Source organism: Balaenoptera ricei, chromosome 14 (genome assembly GCF_028023285.1).
Source record: "Balaenoptera ricei isolate mBalRic1 chromosome 14, mBalRic1.hap2, whole genome shotgun sequence".
Lineage (NCBI taxonomy): Eukaryota > Metazoa > Chordata > Mammalia > Artiodactyla > Balaenopteridae > Balaenoptera > Balaenoptera ricei.
The window spans coordinates 77,838,741-77,864,941 of record NC_082652.1 but is presented as its reverse complement, the minus strand read 5'-3'; the positions used below and the strand labels follow the sequence as shown (position 1 = coordinate 77,864,941).

Here is a 26,201-nt window from a genome sequence, read left to right as displayed (position 1 = left end):
CCTTCTCCCCACTTTGTGGTTGGGACCTAGTATTGTTTTTATAGAAGACCAGATATACTCCAAAGAAAATTAAGTATTCCCAAATGCATTCAAAGTTATTGAACTCCCTTTGTGAAAAAGTAAAAATTTAATATATTGATTTCTAAAGACCCAGTCATAAAATAGCCTAAAAATCTAAAAATCTCCAGATCCGAGGTAGTTTTTTCCTGAGCAAACTGTTCTGTTCCACCGGCCAAATTAGCCATATAAAGGTCACGTTTATACTTTACTTCTTTGCAGGAGTGCCAGCTTTATCCGTTTTGGTTGTTTAACACACCAGTGACCACAGATTCATGCCCAAGAGGAGTTTATGGAGGCGGTTTGGCCAAAAAGTAATACAAAATTAAGTTATAATGTAAATTTTTCCATGTCAGTAAACATAGCATTTCCCTTTCTACTCATAAAATGCTCTTCCTGACTCAGCTAAGTGCCTTTTCACAGTCGTTTATCCATGTTGAGCATTTCACTGGGCAAATTACTTCAATTATTAAAGGTTGTGTGTGGAGCAGGGGGAAGGGGGGAGCAAAGTGGCCCCAAAAAAGTAAGTGAAGGAGAGGGGGCTATTGACAATGTTAGTTTTCGACCCATCACTGTGGGAGGCAATGCCTAGCTCCCTCAGCTGCCAAAAGTTGAGAGGCGCTCAAGGAAGGAGCCCCCTTTGTCATCCTGAATTCTGAGATGGAGATCCCTGGGGACCAGGAAGCTCACTTGTGTCCTGGCAACGCAGTGAAATAGAACGGGCGGTCCCTGGGACACTCTTGTCTCTGCCAAACTTCTAATGGGACTCTTGCTCACACAGTCACACATTCATGGAGGCACACCCACCTCGCCAGCTATCAGCTCAAGGTCCCATCTGTGGTTTCACACATGACCAAGGCAATTATCTCAGGAGACTGAACATGAATTTTTAAATAGCTTGCATTCTGCAGGTAGAGGGGCCATTTCTCACTCTGCTGTTCTCAGTAGCAGAGCCGACCTCTCCCTCAAGGGACAATGTGAGTAGAAGCTATATATTAAATAGTTCTGTGTAGCCCCAAGTTAGAAACAGGATCTCTGTACTTGTGGCATTTATTGACCCTTAACTAAAGCAGGAACGTTTTGCCTCAGGTATAGTGGCATAGTGAGTGTGGGTTTCTTTTACCCATGCAAAAGGTTACTCTCTAACTGTAGGAGATGTCTGTATTTCTTACACATGTACACAGCATAGCCACATTTACAGGAAATGGCTAAATATCATTGCAAATGTGACACCAAAGCATTAGGGGGTCATTGGGAACTAAATCAAATTTTTTATAATATTGCTCAAATAAAAAAAAAAAAAAACAGCCCAAGATTGGTGAATCTTTCCATAACTAAGTCAAAAGACATTTAAAATATTTATTCTCAGACATCTGAGGCTCGTGGGAACTTAAAATTTGAAATGGTTAAAAATCCTTGGTTGAAGGTAATATTAATAAATTTGCCCTCTCCTGACTCTTGCCTGATTCACTTACCTTGAAGGTGACTATCAGTAGAAACAGTGACCAGCATCTTATCTTTTAGTATTTTCTCTTCATCTGTGTATTGCTTTTAGCATTCTGAGAAAAATTCCATATCTCTAATTCTACATTACAAGAACAAGGCAAACGTGTAGACTAAACTGAATCCAGGAGTCCTTATTTGCTGTCTTCCTTTCCCACTCTAACAAGGCAAAGCCATCTTGTTCTGATTTGTCTTGAAATAGTACTTACCCAGGCTAAGACTGGAAAGCCCCCAGTTGCTCTACATTTATGGAAGATTCCTAAATTAATCCCAGTTTGGGAGTGGAAAACAGAAAGGGTACCCCAGACTAACTTGAGTCATCTTCAAGGGTCACACTGCCAATCCTTCACCTTGGTTCTGATCTTGCTTTCTTGATCCAACTCAGAGGCGGGGCCGGCCAGTCTGCCCCTCTTAAGTTTCCCTGTAGCCACACTGGGGTAAGATCATCCTCACTCTTAAATCAGAAGTACTGTGTCTGTCCTGCTGCATAGCTGCCCAGCTTCACCCCAGAGAGATTTGCATTGCTCTTTGGGATCATGGGAACTCAAGTGTACAGTATGGAAATGTATTCTTAGGTTCTGATAGTTAAGACTCTTCCTGACCAGGAATCAGCACTAAGCATAAAGGGTGAGCTCCATGATGGTAGTGAGTTTGGTCACTGTTTTGTTCACTGAAATGTCCCAAGCCCTTGGAATAGAACTGGTCACATAATAGGCACTCAATAACTGAATGAGTAAATAGCCATATGGTACTAGATAACTAGATTAAGTCCTCTCCCTTTTTTTCTTAATGAGTCTGGCTAAAGGTTTGTCAATTTTGTTTATCTTCTCAAAGAACCAGCTTTTAGTTTCACTAATCTTTGCTATTGTTTTCTTCATCTCTATTTCATTTACTTCTGCTCTGATCTTTATGATTTCTTTCCTTCTACTAACTTTAGGTTTTGTTTGTTCTTCTTTCTCTAGTTGCTTTAGGTGTAAGGCTAGGTTGTTTATTTGAGATTTTTGTTTCCTGAGGTAAGATTGTATTGCTATAAACTTCCCTCTTAGAACTGCTTTTGCTGTGAATTCCAGGTACAGTCATGTATGATTCTAATAATCATTGGTCTCAACTACTTTATGGCCTTCATTGTCATAAGTACATTCCTTGGTTCCCCTCACATACCACCTTTCCACTAGGAAATTGCTACCCATTGCTCTTCTGGCCCTGGGGATGGATTGGTTTATGCTAAACTGTCCAGGCTTTGCATTCGGCTTCCCTTGTGAATGCTGGTGATTCAGATACAACCTTGGCCTTGCCGGTGCCTTATCAGCTCTCACAAACTGCTAACTAGATCCAGGAAGATCTTACCACATCCCCCTGGCATTCAAGACCTTCCACAATATTGCTTCTATTTACCTCTGAGAGGCAAAGCAGACATACACACTGGCTACCTTATCTGGAAAAGAAAGACTTTTCTCAGACAGAATGTGTTTTTTCCATCTTCTGGCCTGGAACGCCCTCACTCGGCTTGTTGCTAGCTCAGCTCACCTAGTCTTTCAAGGCCAAGGTGCAGGTCCTTCAAATTGTACTTCCCCTAAAGCACTTTCCTCATCCCTAACTACGATTTCTCCTTCCAGAGAAACAGCATTCTTGTCCTCATTCTTTGTATAGTGTGGTGAGCTCTGGACCTGAGTTTGGTTCCTGCCCTACTGCTTTCTGAGTCTGTGCCCTGGGAAAAAGTACTTAAGCTCTCCCAGCCCCAGTTTCCTCATCTAAAACAAAATAATAATAATAACAATAATAATAACAACCACCAGCACCTCACAGAGTGTTGTACGGATTAAAGCCTTGCATTAAATGCTCAGGACAGTACCTATTATGCAGTTAACATTTAATAAGTATTTTCGTTTTTAAATTTATTATTTACCTTCTTAATCCATATGTCCTTTCTCCCCATATCAGCCTCCTCTTGGCTGGCTACAAGAGGTGTTAATACCTTTTTTTAATTGAAATTTTTAATGAGATATTGTACGTGCACATATAGTTGTAAGAAATGAGACAGAGAGAGCGCTGTACACTGTGCCCAGCTTCCCCCGATGGTAACATTTGGCAAAACTATAGCATAATTTTCACAACCAAGACATTGACATTGATACCATCTGTTGATCTTATTCAGATTTTCCCAGGTTTACTTGTACTTCTGTGTGTGTGTGTGTGTGTGTGTGTGTGTGTGTGTGTGTAGAAAGATCTACAGAAATGTGCCACTTGTGTAGGCTCATGTGATAAATGCGGTAGGAAAGTTCATCTAAGTGCAGCCGAGTAGCTAGTCAGGCAGTGTAATAACACGATATATGGCAGCTTGAAATGTGCATGGCCACCCAGTGACAGGCAGGGCACAGAGTAGGTCTCCAGTAAAATTCTTTTAAAGCATAGGAAAATATAAGCCGATAATCTAAACCTTCTTGCAATATAGTTTTCATATCTGGGACAGAACAATCTGAGATTCGAATTCATCTGCATAAGAAAATGCATCACCCCAAATAACAGCTGTTAGCACTGACTCAGGAAGGCGGATAAGCCAGCTTTCTGCTGACGATGGGAAGGGCCGAAGTTTATAATCACTCAACTCTCAGAACGTGGCAGTCACGCCCCTTGTCAGCACTACTCCACGGCTGACCCAGGGAGTAACACAAACATTTGCTTTGTTTTTAATCACAAAGCCCACTGTGCCACTTCTGCCTAAACCCATTACCATCCTGGACCTGCGTGATCGCTGCTCACTGCAGCGTTGTACTCAGTCGGTGTTAAATAATCAACGGCCATCATCAAAAAATCTACAAACAATAAATGCTGGAGAGGGTGTGGAGAAAAAGGAACCCTCTTGCACTGTTGGTGGGAATGTAAATTGATACAGCCACTATGGAGAACAGTAGGGAGGTTCCTTAAAAAACTAAAAATAGAACTACCATATGACCCAGCAATCCCACTACTGGGCATATACCCTGAGCAAACCATAATTCAAAAAGAGTCGTGTACCACAATGTTCACTGCAGCTCTATTTACAATAGCCAGGACATGGAAGCCACCTAGGTGTCCATTGACAGATGAATGGATAAAGAAGATGTGGCACATATATACAATGGAATATTACTCAGCCATAAAAAGAAACGAAATTGAGTTATTTGTAGTGAGGTGGATAGACCTAGAGTCTGTCATACAGAGTGAAGTAAGTCAAAAAGAGAAAAACAAATACCATATGCTAACACATATATATGGAATCTAAAAAAAAAAAAAAATGGTCATGAAGAACCTAGGGGCAGGATGGGAATAAAGACGCAGACCTACTAGAGAATGGACTTGAGGGCACGGGGAGGGGGAAGGGTAAGCTGAGACAAAGTGAAAGCGTGCCATGGACATACATACACTACCAAATGTAAAACCAAAAGCTAGTGGGAAGCAGCCACGTAGCACAGGGAGATCAGCTGGTGCTTTGTGACCACCTAGAGGGGTGGGACAGGGAGGGTGGGAGGGAGGGAGAGGCAAGAGGGAAGAGATATGGGGATATATGTATATGTATAGCTGATTCACTTTGTTATACAGCAGAAACTAACACACCATTGTAAAGCAATTATACTCCAATAAAGATGTTAAAAAAAAAAAAATCAACGGAAGCTCGTTAGTACCTACAGCCTTGCTACTCACCTTGTGGTCTGCAGACCAGCTTGGCAAAATGCAGAATCTCAAGCCCCGCCCCAGTCTTGCTGAGTCAGAATTTGCAATTTTAGCCCAATTCTTAGGAGATTTGTATGCACACTAAAGTTCCAAAAGTCCTGGTCTGCAGGAAGAGATCTTTCCCACTGAGACCGTAAGGCAATGGTCTCAACCCTGCTGTACCTGGGATCACCTTGGACCTTAAACCATTCTGATGCCTGAGTACCGCCCCCGTGCCTCACTCCCCTTACAAGATTCTGATGTAATTTGTCTGCAGTGTGGCTTGGGCACTGAGGGTTTTAAAAGCTCCCAAATGATTCTCTGAACCTGTAAGATTGAGAATCTTAGCTGTGCTTTAGAACCATCCCTGGTTTTCAAAATATACAGGTGCCCAAGCCCCACCCCCAGATGTCCTGATTTTGGTGGTTCTAAGGCCCTCAGGGAGTGGAATGCAAGTGTCACCCTGGGGGTTCCAGGTCCCACACCGGCAGAGCAGGGCCACCTTTCCTGAGAGGTTGTACCCCTCATGAAAGCGCTCCCTCAAGGATTCTGGAGCCCCTTGTGCCTGATTTCCTGCAATCTTAGCCAAGGAACAAAGTGCCAGGTTATTCAATACTACTTTTCAAATCGAGGCAGTGGGCATTCTCCACAGATAAGTTGTTTCTGCTCTGGTGCAGTGTATGCATTCCTGCAACACCTCACATTCTGCAAAATCACAGCTAAAATATTAGGCCTTCTGGGGAAATTAGTATTCCCTGCAGGTTATTTCATAAACAGACCATTTAAAAACTAGAGACAAAAGCAAAAAATGAATGCAAGAAGTTCCCTTGGACCACCCAGGGAGGCGGCTCAGGTTGGCTGAAGGCCTCCACGGCAGAGATTAAATATACACAAGGTCACTGAGTGGAAGTGCTGGCAGCCCTTTAGTCAGGGCAGCTGGAGGCTGAGACGCAAAAACAGAAATGGGTCTCTGTGGAGCCGTCTGTGAAGCTGGGCCTGGGCGGTGCCACCTGCCTTCAAATGACCCAGGCCTGGAGTGTGCCTCTGAAGAGGGAGGAGCACTGGGGCAGGCTTCTTTTTTTTTTTTTAATTTTATTTATTTTTAAATTGAGGTCTAGTTGATTTACAATGTTGTGTTAATTTCTGCTGTACAGCAAAGTGACTCAGTTATACATATATCTATATATTTTTATTCAGATTCTTTCCCATTATAGTTCTTACAAGAGATTGAATATAGTTCCCTGTGCTCTACAGTAGGACCTTGCTGTTTATCCATTCTATGTGTAATAGTTGGCATCTCCCAACCCCAGTTCCTCAGTCCATCCCTCCCCCACCCCCCCAGGCTTCATTTTTAATTTTGTTAAAATACGACTAAAAAGGGTCCCTGCTGCCAATGCAAAAGCTGAGTTAAAGGCTATTCCCTTTACTGCTCAAGATTCTATAGTTTACTCCAGCTATTTAGGGGCCATTAACCTAGGAAAAATTGCCCACGAACCAGTGCAGCATCTACGTTAATACTGATGTCATTCCCTAGTGACTGATTTCATCGGGCTACCTCATTACAGAACACGTGTTATAGAGTCCCCCTGTGCTACGGGGGCACCAAGGCCTCCTGCTCAGGGGCTCCAAGTCCTCAGGGCACTGCCTCCAAGTGGGGGCCGGGATGACTTGCGCTGGAATCACCTGCTAAGGTGCTTGTTTAAAGATACAGATCTCTGAATTTTACCCAAGACTTGTTGTATCTGCACCTTTAATTAGCTCTCTAAGTGATTCTCCTGAGCAGAATTTAAGCCATGGGCTTAACTAGAATGAGACCTAGTGTGAATAGTACAACTTGGGGCGTTCCTGTAAAGAATCACAGAATTTTGGAAACAACAGGAAGTTTAGGGCTTGTCAAGTGTAACCCCTTTGCCCTAAGAGGAAAAAACCTCATGACTTGGACTTTTCTCTGCTTTCTAGTTGGCTTGCTATAGATGCAGCTTGGGCTTCACCTGTCCAGCCACTGAAATAAATACAGATCCTGATTTATTGTAACTAATCCAAAACAGGTGTGCCATCTACAGCTGAGTTTTATTTTGAGGAGTAGGGCCGGGACAAGAATTTGGGTGGCAGCAGGAGAGGCTGGTGAGAGAAGGGTCCTTTGGCTGCGAGGATGGGCTTTAGTCCCTGTAGCAAATCTCTCATCACTGCCTTGGGTGGGAGCTGAGTGCCAGAGACATGCCTTATTGGTCTTTTTTTTTTTGCTATGACTGAAAGTGAACTTGCTTCACTGAAATGGGACCGAAAAAATATTGGGTTAACCAACCATCTATCAATATGAATGCTAAAGCTATGATAATCAGAACAGTGCGGTAGTAGCCCCAAACAGATAAATAGATAAACCAAAGTGAGTTGAGAGAACAGAATCAGACCTAAGAATATATTGGAATTTGGTTTAAGATAGAAATAGCCAAGTTTTAGGGAAGAAGCAAAATCTTCAAAGTTGACACAACTAGCCATCCGTGTGGGGAAAAAAATAAGACCAATGGACCTCAAATAAACTCCAGATGGATCTTTTTAAAATAATTAATTAATTAATTCATTCATTCATTTCTTTATTTTTGGCTGCATTGGGTCTTTGTTGCTGCATGCGGGCTTTCTTTTGTGGCGAGCGGGGGCTGTTCTTCGTTGCGGTGCGCCGGCTTCTCATTGCGGTGGCTTCTCTTGTTGCGGAGCATGGGTTCTAGGCGCGCGGGCTTCAGTAGTTGTGGCGTGAGGACTTCAGTAGTTGTGGCTCATGGGCTGTAGAGCACAGGCTCAGTAGTTGTGGCTCACGGGCTTAGTTGCTCCGCGGCATGTGGGATCTTTCTGGACCAGGGCTCAAACCCGTGTCCCCTGCATTGGCAGGCGGATTCTTAACCACTGCGCCACCAGGGAAGCCCCAGATGGATCTTTGAGTTAAATATAAAAAAACACAAACTATAAACTACTGGAAAAAGTATTGGAAACTATTTTTATGACCTTGAAAGCCACAAGATCTTCTTGGGATGTAAAGAACATCAACAACAACAACAGAGACAAAAAATGTGATAGTTTTGATTACATCAAATTAAAAATTTTATATAACAACAAATACTGTAAACAAAATTAAACGAAAGTGACGCACCAGGAAAAATATGTCAAACGTGTAAGAGACAAAGATTAATTTCCAAGGCATATAAAAAACAAATAGATAAGGAAAGTACCCTTAACAACTGAAATTTTAAAAAGGTAAAAGTAAATAAATATGAACTTCATAGAAGAGAGAATATAAATGGTTATTAAACATATGAGAAGATGTACAATCTTGTGAGTAATTAGGAAAATATAAATTTAAACGATGTAACATTTTCACCCATCAGACAGACAAAAGATTTAAAGGCTGATAACATCGAGTTATTGAGATTATGGAGAAATGGGTTCACTGCCAGCAAGAATGTAATTTGGTGCTATCTTTTAACATGAAGAAGGGCAGCAGTGTCACTTTTCGGTATCTACTCTCAAGAAGAGCTTACACACGGGCCCCAGGAGGCCTGTGTACCATAATATGTTCTGCAGAATTGTTTGTCTAAGGAAACAGTTATGCAGAAACAGCTAAATAAAATGTGGCCTGTTCAGATGATGGGCATCTCAAAACATAATATAAAGAGAAAGGTATAGTGCAGCATGATCCATGGAACATGATACCATTTATGCCCTCCAAACTAACCCAGAATAGTGTATGTTCTTATGCATACATATATATACACATAAAATTATTTTTTTTAAGTCTGGAAGGATACACACCAAAATGATAATGGTGACTAACTCTAGGGAGGGAAATAGGAATATTGCATTCAGAAGGGTGATTAGTAATGTAATATTTTAAAAGGAAACTGTATTCATTTATTACCTGTATTATTGAAAACTAGTGGTGTTTAGAATTTAATTTAATTTTAATTTCTTTTTTTACATCTTTATTGGAGTATAATTGCTTTACAATGGTGTGTTAGTTTCTGCTGTATAACAAAGTGAATCAGCTATATGTATACATATATCCCCATATCCCCTCCCTCTTGAGCTTCCCACCCTCCCTATCCCACCCCTGTAGGTGGTCACAAAGCACCGAGCTGATCTCCCTGTGCTATGCAGCTGCTTCCCCCTAGCTATCTATTTTACATTTGGTAGTGTATATATGTCCATGCCACTCTCTCACTTTGTCCCAGCTTACTCTTCCCCCTCCCCGTGTCCTCAAGTCCATTCTCTACATCTGTGTCTTTGTTCCTGTCCTGCCCCCAGATTCATCAGAACCATTTTTTTAAAAAAGTTTTAGATTACATATATATGTGTTAGCATACAGTATTTGTTTTTCTCTTTCTGACTTACTTCAATCTGTATGACAGACTCTAGGTCCGTCCACCTCACTACAAATAACTCAATTTTGTTTCTTTTTATGGCTGAGTAATATTCCATTGTATATATGTGCCACATCTTTATCCATTCATCTGTTGATGGACACTTAGGTTGCTTCCATGTCCTGGCTATTGTAAATAGTGCTGCAATGAACATTGTGGTACATGTCTCTTTTTGAATTATGGTTTGCTCAGGGTATATGCCCAGTAATGGGATTGCTGGGTCATATGGTAGTTTTATTTTTAGTTTTTTAAGGAACCTCCATACTGTTCTCCATAGTGGCTGTATCAATTTACATGCCCACCAACAGTGCAAGAGGATTCCCTTTTCTCCACACCCTCTCCAGCATTTATTGTTTGTAGATTTTTTGATGATGGCCATTCTGACCTGTGTGAGGTGATACCTCATTGTGGTTTTGATTTGCATTTCTCTAATAATTAGTGATGTTGAGCATCTTTTCATGTGCCTCTTGGCCATCTGTGTGTCTTCTTTGGAGAAATGTCTATTTAGGTCTTCTGCCCATTTTTGGATTGGGTTGTTTGTTTTTTTGATACTGAGCTGCATGAGCTGGTTGTATATTTTGGAGATTAATCCTTTGTCATTTGCTTCACTTGCAGGTATTTTCTCCGATTCTGAGGGTTGTCTTTTCATTTTGTTTACGGTTTCCTTTGCTGTGCAAAAGCTTTTAAGTTTCATTAGGTCCCATTTGTTTTTATTTCCAATACTGTAGGAGGTGGGTCAAAAAGGATTTTTCTGTGATATATGTCATAGAGTAAAACTAGTGGGTTTTTTTGTTTTTGTTTTTTAAAAAATTTACTTATTATTTATTTATTATTATTTATTTTGGCTGTGTTGGGTCTTCGTTTCTGTGCGAGGGCTTTCTCTAGTTGCAGCAAGCCAGGGCCACTCTTCATCAGGCTCAGTAGCTGTGGCTCACGGGCCTAGTTGCTCCGCAGCATGTGGGATCTTCCCAGACCAGGGCTCGAACCCGTGTCCCCTGCATTGGCACGCAGATTCTCAACTGCTGTGCCACCAGGGACGCCCAAAACTAGTGTTTTGAAAAGGAAAACAGACTGGGGCCTAGGAATCCTCGATTCTAGTCCTGGTTCTGCCAGTGACCAGCTGCACGTCCTTGTGTCATTTCTCCTCCTCTTGAGGCCTCTTTCCTCAGTGTGAACTGAAGGGATTCAACAAGAAGATCTCTGTTTCCCAGGCACTAAAGTCCTGTGAGTCCTTAATTCAAAAAAATACCAAAAAAAAAAAATATCAGCTACCAAAAAAAAATATCAAATAAAATGGAAGGAAATGTGGATCTCAAGGTGAGGAAAGTCTGTCTAAGCGTAAAGGGAAAGAAAAATGGATAAATCTGACAATGTTCGAGGTAATTAGGTTTAGATGAGTTCGTGAGGGTGGACCCCCCCACAGTGGGATTAGAGACCTTATAAGAAAAAGAGGAGAGACCATGGGGAGGCAGCTGTACTGTATGCAGGCCAGAAAGAGAGCTCTCACCAGGAACCGAGTTGGTTCTCCAGATCTATGAGAAATAAAATTCTGGTGTATGGAATATTACTCAGCCATAAAAAGAAACGAAATTGAGTTATTTGTAGTGAGGTGGATGGACCTAGAGTCTGTCATACAGAGTGAAGTAAGTCAGAAAGAGAAAAACAAATACCGTGTGCTAACACATATATATGGAATCTAAGAAAAAAAAAAAAGGTCATAAAGAACCTAGGGGCAGGACAGGAATAAAGACGCAGACCTACTAGAGAATGGACTTGAGGATACGGGGAGGGGGAAGGGTAAGATGGGACAAAGTGAGAGAGTGGCATGGACATATATACACTACCAAATGTAAAATAGATGCTAGTAGGAAGCAGCCGCATAGCACAGGGAGATCAGCTGGTGCTTTGTGACCACCTAGAGGGGTGGGATAGGAAGGGTCGGAGGGAGGGAGATGCAAGAGGGAAGAGGTATGGGGATATATGTATATGTATAACTGATTCACTTTGTTATACAGCAGAAACTAACACACCATTGTAAAGCAATTATACTCCAATAAAGATGTTTAAAAAAAAAAATTCTGGTGTTAAAGCCACCCAGTCTATGGTATTTTGTTAGAGCAGTCTAAGCTGACTAAGATATTAAGTCACCCTCAGAATTCACAGCCCCAGGTAATTTGGGAGCCATTTGGTGCACTAATGTCGTAAATTACTAATGATCATCCCTATAGTTTAAAATAGCTTCTATTTGTATCTGATTTATACCAGAGGTTAGTCTATTCACTGGGAAGCTGTGTTCTTATGAATGGTGATTTTGATATTTTTGTGTTCATTGCATGGCAGGTATATGACACTGTAGTAAGGCATTTTTCTGAAACGGAATTGTTACTTACCAAAACTAAGCAATAAGGAATAAGCCATATCAGTCAGTTGTGTAGTTAGAAGATGACATTGACTTGGAGGTACACTTCTTGATCATCATCTCAGCTTCTATACTTGGTCAAAAGTTTGCACTGCCCGTGGGGAGAAACAGAAGTGTCTCCTCATCCACAAAAATAATCACCCTTTATTGAGTGTCTTCATGTTCCTAGTGCTGTACGAATGCCCCGCGTTTGCTATTTCCTTCAATCCTTGTAATAAAAGTGTGAGCCGGCCCACAAGGCTCAAAGATGTTAATTAACAGGAACACGGCACGTTTATTTTAAGTGGGAAAAATGGAATTCAGATTCCCTAAGGCAATCAGGTCAACACACCACAAACTGAAACTGCTGCTGCTGCTACTGCTGAGGGCCACCGAAGTTTGAGAAAAGAGCCGGGATCGTTCAGGAAAAAGAACCCCATTAACTGGTTCCAAAATCCAGATTGTGTATGAAATTATCTAATCGTCCCCAAGGCAGATTTGGATTATGCCTGCCCCCTAGCTCCTCAGTCACCTGGGCTCATCTGCCCCCCAGGTCACTCCCTCTGCTTTGTCCTACAGCTCTTCATGCAGAGCCTCTCCCGTCCATCACCCTGGACTAGAAGCACACTATCCTGATTCCTCTGCCCTGCTGGACTGTGAATTCCTCACGGTCAGCGGTGAGCCTTACTGAGCACACAGTACCCACTCCTTAGAAGAGCTCAATAGGGCTTCCCTGGTGGCGCAGTGGTTGAGAATCTGCCTGCCAATGCAGGGGACACGGGTTCGAGCCCTGGTCTGGGAAGATCCCACATGCCGCGGAGCAACTGGGCCCGTGAGCTACGATTACTGAGCCTGCGCGTCTGGAGCCTGTGCTCCGCGACAAGAGAGGCCGCGACAGTGAGAGGCCCGCGCACCGCGATGAAGAGTGGCCCCCGCTTGCCGCAACTAGAGAAAGCCCTCGCACAGAAACGAAGACCCAACACAGCCATAAATAAATAAATTAATTAATTAAAAAAAGAAAAAAAAAAAAAAGAAGAGCTCAATAAATGTTGAATTGAACATTGCCCTGTGATCTGAAAGGCCCATGTACAAAAGGGGTTATCAATCCAGCAAGCGTGACAAGCACTCCAGAAACATTGTCAACCAAAATAATATGAAAAGATTTGAACTGTGATCATTCATTTCAAATGATATGAAGGTATAAATATGGAAAAGTAGTGCTTTAGTTTACTACTAGGGTTGCCATCATAAAATACCACAGACTGAATGGTTTAAACAACAGAAATTTATTTTCTCGAAGTTCTGGAGGCTAGAAGGGCAAGGGCAAGGGGTCAGCAGAGCTGGCTAGTTCTCAGGCCTTTCTCCTTGGCTTGAGGTGGCTGCCTTCTCACTGGGCATTCGTGCGGTCATCTCTCTGTGGGTGCACGTGTCTGCTGTCTGTCTATATCCTAATCTCCTCTTATAATGACACCAGTCATATTGGATTAAGGGCCACCCTAATGACCTTACTTTACCTTATTCACCTCTTTAAAGGCCCTGTTTCCAAGTACAGTCACATTCTGAGCTTCAACACATGAATTTGGAGGTGGGGAAATAATTCAGCCTATAACACATAGTTTCTAAATCTATCACTGACCGTTTTGGGGCACAAGTCACTGAGAATTAGGATCTGGAAAGTCAGCATTTTAACTACCTCAAAACTCTGATTGGGAAAATTCCACAATTCTGGAAAAGCAAGCACACCCCAATTTCTTCTCCCTGTGGAATGAGGATGCTGGCCGAGGGACCACCCAGCAGATTGCCCAGGTTCAGTTGACAGTGTGGTAGGCAGAACAATGCCCCCGAAAGATTAGGTCCATGCCCTAGTCCCCAGAACCCGTGGATATGTTACCTTACATGGCAAAAGGGACTTCGCAAATGTGAATAAGTTAAAGGTTTTGAGATGGGAGACTACCCTGGATTTCCCAGGGGTCCAAATGTAATCACAGAAGTCCTTCTAAGTGAGAGAGGGAGGGAGAAGAGTCAGAGAGAGATTGGAAGATGCTGTGCTGCTGGCTTTGAAGATGGAGGAATGGGGCATGAGGCAAGGAAAGCGGGCAGCCTCTAGAAGCTGGAAAAGGCAAGGGATTTCTTCTCTGGAGCTTCTGGAAGGAATGCAGCCCTGCCGATAACTTGATTTTAGCCCAGTGAGATCCATGTCTGACTTCTGACTTCCAGAACTGTAAGATAATCAATTCGTATCTTTTTAAGTGACTAAGTTTGTGGTAATTAGTTACAGCAGCTATAAAAAACTAATGCAGACAGAAAGGATAATTTTTAAAACAAAGCACCTCAGAGCAAGTCAGGATATTCCTTAGGTTTTTACTTCAGACATCAGAGAAGGAGCCCATTTATGACACAGACTATGCAAATTCTAGTGGTCTTTGGCTTCAAAATCTGACACGGAAGAGAAAACAACAAGAAAAATGGCAATTCTACCCAGAACGAGGCCAGCTTCATTTAAAGTAAGTATGTTGGGAATTCCCTGGCGGTCCAGTGGTTAGGACTCGACACTTCCACTGCAGGGGGCCGGGGTCTGATCCCTGGTCGGGGAACTAGGATCCCACAAGCTGCGCGGCCAAAAAATTAATAACAATAAAAAATAAATAAATAAAGTATAACATTTTGGAACTCAGGGAGCCTCAGGGAGAAAGGACAGAGTCATGGACTCCACATCTAATCCACTCTAGAATTAGGATGCCTCGAATGTCTCCATGTCCGCACTGGTGTCCAGAGGAGCTCCTGGCCTGAGAATGCCTGTGAAGTGGCTGGACTCCAGGAGAAAGCGTCCTGGGAAGGTCATGCCCAGAACATACCTTCTGACCGCAGGGCAGTCAGACAGGCTGGGATGGTGCAAAGGAGGCTGGGAAACTCTGAGCAGCCTCTGGTGCAGGGTTTCCCAAACTCGACGCTGCTGACATTTGCGCTGGATAATCCTTTATTATGTGCAGCTGTCCTGTGCATTGTAGGATGTTTAGCAGCGTCTCTGGCCAGTAACAATCTCTACCTCTCATCTCTACCCCAGCTGGCAACCAAGAATGTCTCCGGGCAGTGCCCAATGTCCCCTGGGGGGTGGGGTGGGGTGCAGCATAAATCACCCCATGTTGATTAGCTCTGGCTAAGTTCTGTACCCTCACCAGTGACAGCTGGGAAAGAAGCTGTTATTTCATCTAAATCAGTGCTGTCCAGTGGAAATATCATGCAAGCCACATATGTAATTTTGTGTAAGTATGTTCATAAGCTGTGCCACCATTGCCACTATTTAATTCCAGAATATTTTCATCGTCCCCCAAAGAAACCCCATACCCATGAGTAGTCACTTCCTATCCTCCTCTCCACCATCCCTTGGCAAACTCCATTTTCTGTCTCTATAGATTTGCCTATTCTGGATATTTCATATACAGGCACACCTTGTTTTATTGTGCATCACTTTATTGTGCTTTGCAGATACTGGTTTTTATTTTATTTTTTACAAATTGAAGGTTTGTGGCAACCCTGAATTGAGCAAGTCTATTAGCATGATTTTCCCAACAGCAATTGCTCACTTCATGGTTCTGTGTCACATTTTGGTAATTCTTGCAACATTTCAAAGTTTTTCATTATTATTATATTTGTTATGGTGATCTGTGATCAGGGATCTTTGGTGTTACTACTATGACTCGCTGAAGGCTCAGATGGTAGTTAGCATTTTTTAGCAATGAAGTGTTTTGTTTTTTTTAAATTAATTAATTAATTAATTAATTTTTGGCTGCATTGGGTCTTCGTTGCTGCACGTGGGCTTCTCATTGTGGTGGCTTCTCTTGTTGCGGAGCACGGGCTCTAGGCGCACTGGCGTCAGTAGTTGTGGCTCGCTGGTTTCAGTAGTTGTGGCTCACGGGCTCTAGAGCGCAGGCTCAGTAGTTGTGGCACGCGGGCTTAGTTGCTCTGCGGCATGTGGGATCTTCCCGGACCAGGGATCGAACCCATGTCCCCTGCATTGGCAGGCGGATTCTTAACCACTGTGCCACCAGGGAACCCCTGAAGTCATTTTGAATTTAGTTATGTGCATTTTTTTTTTAGATATAATGTTACCACACACTTAATAGACAACAGTATAGTGTAAACATAACCTTTACGTGCACTGGGAAACCAAAAATTCATGTGACTTGCTTTATTGTGATATTTGCTTTATTGCAGTGGTCTGGTACTGAACCCGCAATATCTCTGAGGTCTGCCTGTAAATGGAATCATACAATATGTGATTTTTGTCTGCCTTTTTTCAATTAGCATAATATTCTCAAGGCTCATTCATGTTAGAACATCTATCAATACCTCATTCCGTTTCATGGCTGAATAATATTATGTTATATGGATCTACCATACTTATTTTTGTCCATTCATCGGTTGATAGGCATTTGGGCTGTTTCCACTTTGTAGCTATTATGGATAATGCTGCTATGAACATTCGTGTACACGTTTTTGTGTGGACATATGTTTTCAATTCTCTTGGGTAAATAGCTAGGAGTAGAATTGCTGGGTAACTCTATGTCTAACCTTTGGGGAAATATCATATACTGTTTTTCAAAGAAGCTGTACCATTTTCCATTCCCACCAGCAGTGTATGTGGGTAAGCCAGGTATGTAATTTTAATTTATTTTGGAAGCCACATTGTTAAAAAAGTTCAAAGACACAGGTGAAATAAACTTTAATATTATATTTTAGTAATTCAGTGTAACCAAAATATTATCTCAGCATGCCATCCTACAAGTTATTAATGGGATATTTTACTTTTTTTGGTTATAAGTCTTCAAAATCTGGTGTGTATTTTACACTCAATTTGTATGCTAATTACTTATTGGAAATACCTTATCTGTATTGAGATTTCATGAAATTAACAGTTGAAAGAGTAGATTCACATACCCAAATTGTTCTGAACCTACTTAAATTTTTTCCTAACTGAATCACATGTCGTTAAAAATTTTACATGTAAATTAACTAAAGTTAAATAAAAACTTAAATTCAGTTCCTTAGTTGCACCACGCATGCTTCAGGCGCTCACTAGCCACATATGGCTAAAGTCTTCTGGACTGGACAGCCCAGCTCTAAGTTATTTCTGTTGTAATGGTGATTTTTAAAAAGCACACTGCCCCAGGCCTCAACCTTGGTTTTCTTTTCTCTTCTACAGCTGATCCAGTGACAAGATGTAATTTTCTCTCTCTTTTTTAAAACATAGAATTTCTTTTTTGGAGCAGTTTTAGGTTCACAGCAAAATGGAGGGGAAGGTATTGAGATTTCCCATTTACCCCCTGCCCTCCACAACTGTTAACATTCCCCACCCAGAGAGGTACCTTTGTTACAACCGATGAACCTACACCGACACGTGGTTAACACCCAAAGTCCATAGTTGACTTTAGGGTTCACTCTTGGTGGTGCACATTCAATGGGTTTGGACAAATGTATAATGACATGTAACCACCATCATAGTACGTAATGCTATTTTAAAGGAAAGGGCTGCTTCCTGTATGTCATATACTCCTTGTTGGAACATGTGGCAAACAGCAGGGATTGTCAGCCCCTGAGCCCCTCCGGCCTTCCACCCCTCACCCCATGCAGACCTTGTTTCTAATGACAAGCCCTAACTGAGGCAGCCCCCCACTGCCAGGACCTTGGCGTCCCACTTGGCATCCTGGCAGCCCTGCAGCTTGTTGGGCAGGCTCCACTGTGTCTCTTGTATCTGAAAACAACATGCCACCCTGCCCCCAAGCCCTCTATCGGGTTGCTATCAAGCTACAGGACAAAAGAGGACACATTCTAGCCGCACTGGAGGTCACAGGCGATCGGGCTTGGGAAATCGGATGTGGAATAGAAAGCTGGGGAGTGGGAGGGGAAGTGGCTTTTCCCTTAAACGTGTTTTTCTCCTGAATTTTCATCCTGAGAAGCCTAAGAGGCTCCTAGTCTGAAGGGGGAGAAACAGCATCACTGTCTCCCCAGAGGCAGGGATCCTACAGCCCCTTCGCTCAAGGATTCCCGGGCTTGCATAGGGCAGTGCTTCTCAAACTGTAACACACACGCACATCACCTGCGGAGCTTGTCTGACAGCAGCTTCTCACTGGGCAGGTCTGGGGAAGGCCTGGGATCATGCATTTCTTTTTTTTTTTTTTTTTTTTTTTTTAATATTTATTTATTTATTTATTTATGGCTGTGTTGGGTCTTCGTTTCTGTGCGAGGGCTTTCTCTAGTTGTGGCAAGCAGGGGCCACTCTTCATCGCGGTGCGCGGGCCTCTCACTATCGTGGCCTCTCTTGTTGCGGAGCACAGGCTCCAGAATGCGCAGGCTCAGTAATTGTGGCTCACGGGCCTAGTTGCTCCGTGGCATGTGGGATCTTCCCAGACCAGGGCTCGAACCCATGTCCCCTGCATTGGCAGGCGGATTCTCAACCACTGCGCCACCAGGGAAGCCCAGGATCATGCATTTCTAACAAACTTCCAGGGGTTTCCAGGGACCACACTTAGAGTAGCGAAGGCTGAAGGCTTTCCCCAGAGAGTAGTCAACGTGCCCCGCCCATCCCTTCCACCCTCCTCCTCCACGCTCAGTCGCCCAATCACTTAGAATAGCTGATGTTTATTGAATGTAAATATGTGCCCGGGGCTGTGCTTTGCTCATTTAATTATCTCAACAATCCAAGGGGATAAATCCTGCTGGTGTCTGGGCTCTGGGTCAGGATGTGGTGCAGCCTGGCTTTGAACAGATTCGGCCTGACTCCAAGTCCTAATCACGACATTACACAGCTTCCTAATTCCATTTTCGGGCTAAGCCCCTTAACTCTCATTAGAACTAAAATAAACTCTGATAACGGTGGTTGCCTCTGGGGAAGGGGACTTCGTGAAGGGGTAGGAGGAAGACTTATTTGTCACTCTACACCCTTTCACCGGATAACCGTGTGAATTTTGTGCTATGTAGGTATTACCTGTTCAAATAAATTAGTGATTGGTTTAAAAAATAGATAGTTAAAAAACAATAAGCCCATAGCCTTCCTATTCATAGTTAGAACACACACCAGTAACTGGGTCAGTATCAGACCAGTTCTCAAGGGGATCAGATATTTTCCTCCAAATTGGGCACTGAGCATCATGGCTGAGACAGTGAAGGTTCGATCCTTCCCATCCTCTGGGAATACAGAACAAGGCTGGCTTCAACTCTCACCGGATGATAACTGATATAATACTTACCACCTGGGTGGCGAGGACTTTTCCAGAGCTGGTAGACTCTATAGGAACAATTCAATGAGTAGATAATATTGGTTAAAACAGTGCTTTTCAAAGTCATAGGTGAGATTCCTTCCCTTCAGACAACTGGGCATGGGTCTGAATTCCACGGTGCTTATCTTTGTTTTTTTTTTAAGTTTTTAATTAATTATTTATTTATTTTTGGCTGTGTTGGGCCTTCGTTTCTGTGCGAGGGCTTCCTCTAGTTGCGGCAAGCGGGGGCCACTCTTCATCGCGGTGCGCGGGCCTCTCACTGTCGCGGCCTCTCTTGTTGCAGGGCACAGGCTCCAGACGCGCAGGCTCAGTAGTTGTGGCTCACGGGCCTAGTTGCTCCGCGGCATGTGGGATCTTCCCAGACCAGGGCTCGAACCCGTGCCCCCTGCATTGGCAGGCAGATTCTCAAGCGCTGCGCCACCAAGGAAGCCCCCCTTATCTTTGTTCTTTTGTGATATCACACATTAACGAAGAGGAAAGAAATCATGGTGTTAACCAGAAACTGGCTGTTCTCAGCCCTCGTGGGTACCCAGATGCGATTCACTAGCCTCACCGCTAGTCCGCTAACCTCAGCTCACTGCTGTGCTCCTGAAAATGTGAACTTTCACATATATGGTAAAGGAATGCAGGTGAATTACTTTCGAATCCATATAGTGAGTGAATCTAATTGCTAAAAAGTGTTTACAAGAAGAGGCTCTGACCTAACCAGTTTTTACTGAACATGTGAACGTCTAGTGTAATTAGCCATAATGAAGAGTGCCAATAGGAGAGCGTGAATTTGGCTCAGTGGGACATGTTAGGGGAAGGCAAGGTCCAGTTTGGCTGGAAGCTGGTGTATATAGATGAGAATATTAAGAAGATTGGGGCTGGAGCCTCTGGGGGCCCGTATCACTGACCTACGGAATGGGAAGAGACCCAGCTCCGTGCTGGGCAAATAACTAGAATGTTCTGGCTGTGCTCAAAATAGCTTTGGATACCTGCACCCTCCCCCCACCCAAAAAAAACCTCCACTAGTCTAAAATTCATTTGCTTCCCACGTATATACAGTAACCACATGGTCCTTCCCCTGTCCCTCCACCTCTCTTCACGTCACTAACAGAAGGGGTATAGGCACGTGTGTACAACAAGACCCAGGGGCCTCACAAACAGGTGGCTGGAATCAAGCCCAGCTCGCCATTACTATAGGGAAATTACCGTAACTCTCCCATTTTGAGCCACACATATGCAGACTGCGGGAAACGTTCACCTGAGTCTGTGGAGGTCCTCCTGCCCTGTTCTGCAGGGTTGTGACATCTGTCCATATACTGTCCTGGTGCTGTTGGTCCACTGAGGTCACTGCTGAGAGGTGACCATTACCCTGGGCCATGCAGCCTCAGGTCTCCTGCTCTTTCTGTGTCATACCAGGGGCCTGATGACCCGTCTTGGGAGATCCCACACAGCTATGTCTGCCGGGGCTCTTGCTGCCTCTCTGGCAGGAGCACTGCCCTTCTCTCCTGGAAGCTGGGAGCAGAGACACACCAGGTGACTCTTTCCTCTCCTTTGCCCCCAGGCCAGCAGATCTCTCTCTCACCAGGGGAAGTCTGTCTCTGCTCAAAATACTCTGTTCATCCAGCAAATACTGATTGAACACCCACTCTATGTTAGAGCTCTTTCTACGTGCCAGGGATGCAACAGTGAGCAAAGTGAAGTCCCCCGCCCCAACCCAGGGTACTTACCTTCTAGTGGGGGGACAGACAGTAAACAGAGGTAGCTGTATCATCAGCAGCGATGGTGCTATAGAGACAGACAAGGCAGGACAGAGAGGGAGGGGTGATGCTTTAGGAAGGGGGTCAGGCCTCTCTGAATCTTCTAACTGTTCTGAAAATCCTCTAAATCCCCCTGACATTTTAGGCATTTTGATGCCCAGGAGCTCAGAGTCTAGAATACAGGCTGGTTTTGTTCTCCCCTCACCACATCCCGCCCTGAGGCAGTGAGGAATGACCTCTGCATCTGCTTGACTGGGGAGAGAGCATGAAGGAAATACAAGGAGAAAAGCAACCATGGAGTAAGAGTCCTTCAAGAGCGAGGTGATGGGAAGGGGAGTGAGAGGTGTCCCACCTCTGTCAGGGTCTCCCTGTGTCCTCTCCATCTCCCCATCTCAAATTTCCGAATGGCGGTTCTGCTTGCAAGGGGACTCATGGGGTTGGAGTGTCAGCATGGAGATTGAAGGAGGGCGAGACGGTTTTGAGCTGAGGAATGTGCTTATTCCATGTCCTAACCTGACCTTCGTAATTGTGACTGTGCTGCCCTTTTCAGAGGATCCAGGAACGCAGAGGATTGGCTTGAAAAGATACTGATGGATTTGAACTCAGAGAAAGTCAAAGGTACAAAGCAGCAGGAGGGGCCCCGAGCCCGAGCAAATTGCCGCCACCCCTTACGCTCCCTTATGCCCCAGTTTCTCTTCTCAGGTACCTTCATCACGAAGGGCAAGGGCAGGCATCCTGAAGGCAGGGAAGAAACAGGGAAAGTAGCAGCTGGCTTCTCCTGGGGCGCTTCCAAAGTCATTCTCCTTCCTAGATTTTGAATATCTTCTCCGCAAAAAGGCTCAGATCAGCTCAAACCTCCTCTTTTCTGTGGTCCTTCAAAGTTCTCATCCTCTTGACCTGTCCCTTGCTAAGATCGCACCCTGCAGGGCTCGCATCGTGTGTGGAGCTGGTGTTCTACAAATGTGTGATGGACCAGGCTAGGTAACCACACCCCTCCCCAGCCAGATCCTTGGAGAGTCTCCGCACTTCCCGGAAAAGGGAGGCTGAGAAGCTTCTTGGCCCGTCGCTGATCCAAAGGACCAGTGGAGGCGGCAGGGACACTGGTCCTGAGGACCCCAGGCAGGATCCTCAAGAGGACTGGTGTCTGGGGACACTTGGCAGGCTGCAGGGGAGGGAGCCCCACGCCAGGTGGGAACAGGAGCAGTCTGAGATGCTGCAGTCGGTCTTCTGATCGGGGCTGGAGGAGCAGAGGTCAGGATGTGGCCTGTGGTGACACAGAGAGAGATGAGCCGTGGGGCCCATCACACTCCATTCGCTGTGATGTCCAGTGTTCCTCCCCAGACGCACCGCCACGACTCTGCGCCCACTCTGCTCCTCCTGGCAGCCCCGGGCACACTGCCTTCGCCTTATCTCCATCCCCCCTGCACAACTTCGACACAAATAACTAAGTTGTACAGGGGCTCTGTTAGAGCCCAAAGATGATAGCTGAGCTAACTCATGTTTATTTATTTATTTATTTTATTGAAGTATAGTTGACTCCCAATATTATTTTAGTTTCAGGTGTACAACATAGTCAATTGATATTTTTATACATTATACTCCATACCAATTTATTATAAGATATTGACTCTATTTCCTGTGTTGTACATTACATCCTTGTAACTTATTTATTTTATACCTAGTAGTTTGTGCCTCTTAATCCCCTTCACCTATTTTGCCTCTCCCCCCACCCTTCTCTCCTTTGGGAACCACTAGTTTGTTCTGTCTGTGAGTCTGTTTCTGTTATGTTGTATTTGTTCATTTGTTTTATTTTTTAGATTCCACATATAGGTGAAAACATACAGTGTTTGTCTGTCTTTGTCTAACATATTTAACTAAGCATAATACCTTCCAAATCCATCCATGTTGTTGCAAATGGCAATATTTCATTCCTTTTCATGGCTGAGTAGTATTCCACTATATATATGTGTGTGTGTGTGCGTGTGTGTGTGTGTATAAACCACTTCTTTATCCATTCATCTGTTGATAGACACTTAGGCTGCTTTTATATCTTAGCTATTGTAAATAATGCTACTATGAACATTGGGGTGCATGTATCTTTGCAAATTGGTGTTTTCATTTTCTTCAGATAAACACCCAGAAATGGACTAGCTGGATCCTATGGTAGTTCTATTTTTAATTTTTTGAGGAACCTTCATACTGTTTTCCATAGTGGCTGAAACAATTTACATTCCCACCAACAAGTGTTCCCTTTTCTCCACATCCTTGCCAACACTTGTTATTTAATGCATATTTATTAAGCACCTACTTAGTGTATCAAGTATTCCAGCAAACAGGTGTGTCAGTCCCACAAGAGCTTATAATGCAATTCCCTGAGCTGGAAGCCCGAGAATGGTCCTTGATGTCCTCCTCATCTTCAATCCCTACATCTAACCAGTCCCCCAATCCTGTCAATTTTCCTTCTACAGTGTCTCCTGAGTCGGAATCTTCCTCTCCCTATTGGTTTCCAAGAGCTGCCGTAACAAATTGTCACCCTGGGGGGCTTAAAACAACAGAAGCTTGTTCTCTCACAGCTCTGATGGGCAGAGGTCTGAGATCAAGGTTTTGGCAAGGCTGGTTCCTCCTGGAGGCTCTCTCTGAGGCAGAAGCCATTCCACGCCTCTCTCCGGGCTTCTGACGGCTGCTGTCCATCCTTGTAGCTGCATCGCTCCAGTCTCTGCCTATATGGTCACATGGTATTTTCCCCGTGTGTCTCTGTGTCCAAATTTCCCTCTTCTTATAAAGATACCAGTCGTTGGATTGAGAGCCATTCAAATCCAGTGTGACCTCATCTTAACTTGATTACATCTGCAAAGACTCTATTTTCAAATAAGGTCAGATACACAGGTGCCAGGGGTTACGACTTGAACATATCTTTTTGGAGGACACAATTCCATCCACAACACACTCCATCCTTCAGCCACCACTGTAGCCCAGTCTTCATAATTTTATCTAGACCACTGCAATAGACTCCTTGGACCACTGTCTTTCTCTTCTAAGATACTCTCATGTTACTGCAACAATCTTCCTGAAACCTAAATCTGGGAATATCATTCCCTTGTTCAGACCAATGACAACATCACTTTCCTAGCCCCTGTCAAAACTGGATGGACCCTCTTGCTATAGGAATAAATCTGTGCCATGTGTAGGAGTCTCCAGAACAAGACTGTGGGCTCCTTCAGCTGTCTCCCTGCTTCCACCCTTCCCAACTCCTAGTCATTCCAGATAAATGGGCACTTTGGATGCCCCAGTGCCTTTGTTCATGCTGTTTCCTCCATCATCTCTCCTTGTAGAGTATCTTCTGACCTCCTTGGCTTTGTCTACCTCCTTACACAGAATTCAGGTTCTAAGAAGACAGAATCTTTTCTGGTGATAGTCTTTCCCCAACAGGTAGGGTGAGGCCTGGCACGTAGAGAGCTTTCCATGATTCTTTGTTGAATAAAGGAATGAAGGAATTAGTAAATGTAAATGCACAGGCAGCAGATTCTGGATCTTTCTCTGCTACACTTGTCCCTTCTCCTCTCCCTGAAGGAAACTTAATCTCTCCCATACATTTTATTCCTAATCTCTCTGCTAGCATTTACTGTATATTTTAGCTGTTTGTTTGCCCAGCTGGGCTGTTACTCTGTGAGCTCCGTGGAGACAGGCACTGGGTCTAATTCATCTGTAAATGCCAAGAACAAACACAGTGCCTGTCAATATTATTTGTCGGACTGAATTAAATCTACTTACAGAGGCAAGACAGAAATGGGAAAAGTCATATTCCCCCACCCCCTCCAATTTACGGCCTCCACTGTATTTACAGAGCTGAGCGTAGGGGCAGGGCAGGAGGTAAAATTGCAAATTCTGTAAGTTCCTCTTTCTGCTGATGCTTGAAAAATTATCTTTCTGAGTCAGCACAGGTATTTTGATACTGCCTTGAGATTTCGGGCATTTTTTTAAAGTGATGGTTTAAAAACAAGTGCTTTCGCATTTACCATCAAACTGATAGCGTTGGGTGGGAAAATAACCATCATGAAAACTGTTTACCCCTTCATCTTCTAAATTTCTAGTTCAGGGTCTAAATCTGACAACAAGTATATGGGACTCCCCAGTCACTGCCTCTCCATCACAGATGGGAGAGCCTGGGGCTCTGGCACAGACAGGTCCCTCCAAGAACAGTCTGAAGTGGTTGATGCTGATTATGGGGTCTGGAAGGCTGGGCTGTAGGACACCAGCCTTCCGGAGAGCGAAACCGTGGGTAATTATCAGTCAAGTCCAGTTCACCTGCCTTCACCAATCAAGGTTGTTTTCACTGTTGATACAAAAGACTTTCATGACTTCCAAGCGGCACGTTTAAAAAATTTATTTTATTTATTTAGTTTTGGCTGCGTTGGGTCTTCGTTTCTGCGCGCAGGCTTTCTCTAGTTGCGGGGAGCAGGGGCTACTCTTTGTTGGGTTGCACGGGCTTCTTATTGCTGAGCACAGGCTCTAGGCACACAGGCTTCAGTAGTTGTGGCGCGTGGGCTTCAGTAGTTGTGGCGCGTGGGCTTCAGTAGTTGTGGCGCGTGGGCTTCAGTAGTTGTGGCTCACGGGCTTAGTTGCTCCGTGGCATGTGGGATCTTCCCAGACCAGGGCTGAAACGCTTGTCGCCTGCATTGGCAGGCGGATTCTTAACCACCGCGCCAGCAGGGAAGTCCCCCAAGAGGCACGTTTGCCTGAGCTGTTTTCCAGGAACTTGGAGTCAGCTGGGTCTAGTTGGAGCCGAGCTGGTTGAGATTGGATAGGACCACCGACCCTCCAACTGGGCATGCGCGAGTGTCCGCTCAGTGACCTTTTGACGTCAGAGGGCCGAAAACTCCACCCTCAGATCGTGCTAAGAGCCTCCATTTTTGAAGGTGGAGAGAACAGCTGCCTCACCTTTTCCTTATTTCCAATCACCTTTCCCCACCCTCCCCATGCCTCAGCCCGCCCTGCTTCAATCTCATAAATACCCTGAGCCCCTGGCCTCCGGTGAGGCAGCTCTGAGGCTTGTTCTGCGGTCTCCTTGCTAGGCTGCCTTACGGAGAAACTTCCACAAGCTTTGGGGTCTGGGCGTTTT

General features: G+C 44.2%; 1 protein-coding gene across 12 annotated transcripts in view; it reads left to right on the top strand.

Moving 5' to 3' along the window:
- ALPK2 (alpha kinase 2) overlaps window positions 1-26,201 on the top strand; it is a 134,593-nt gene that overhangs the window by 2,575 nt on the left and 105,817 nt on the right. The gene's annotated exons all lie outside the window — the stretch shown is intronic.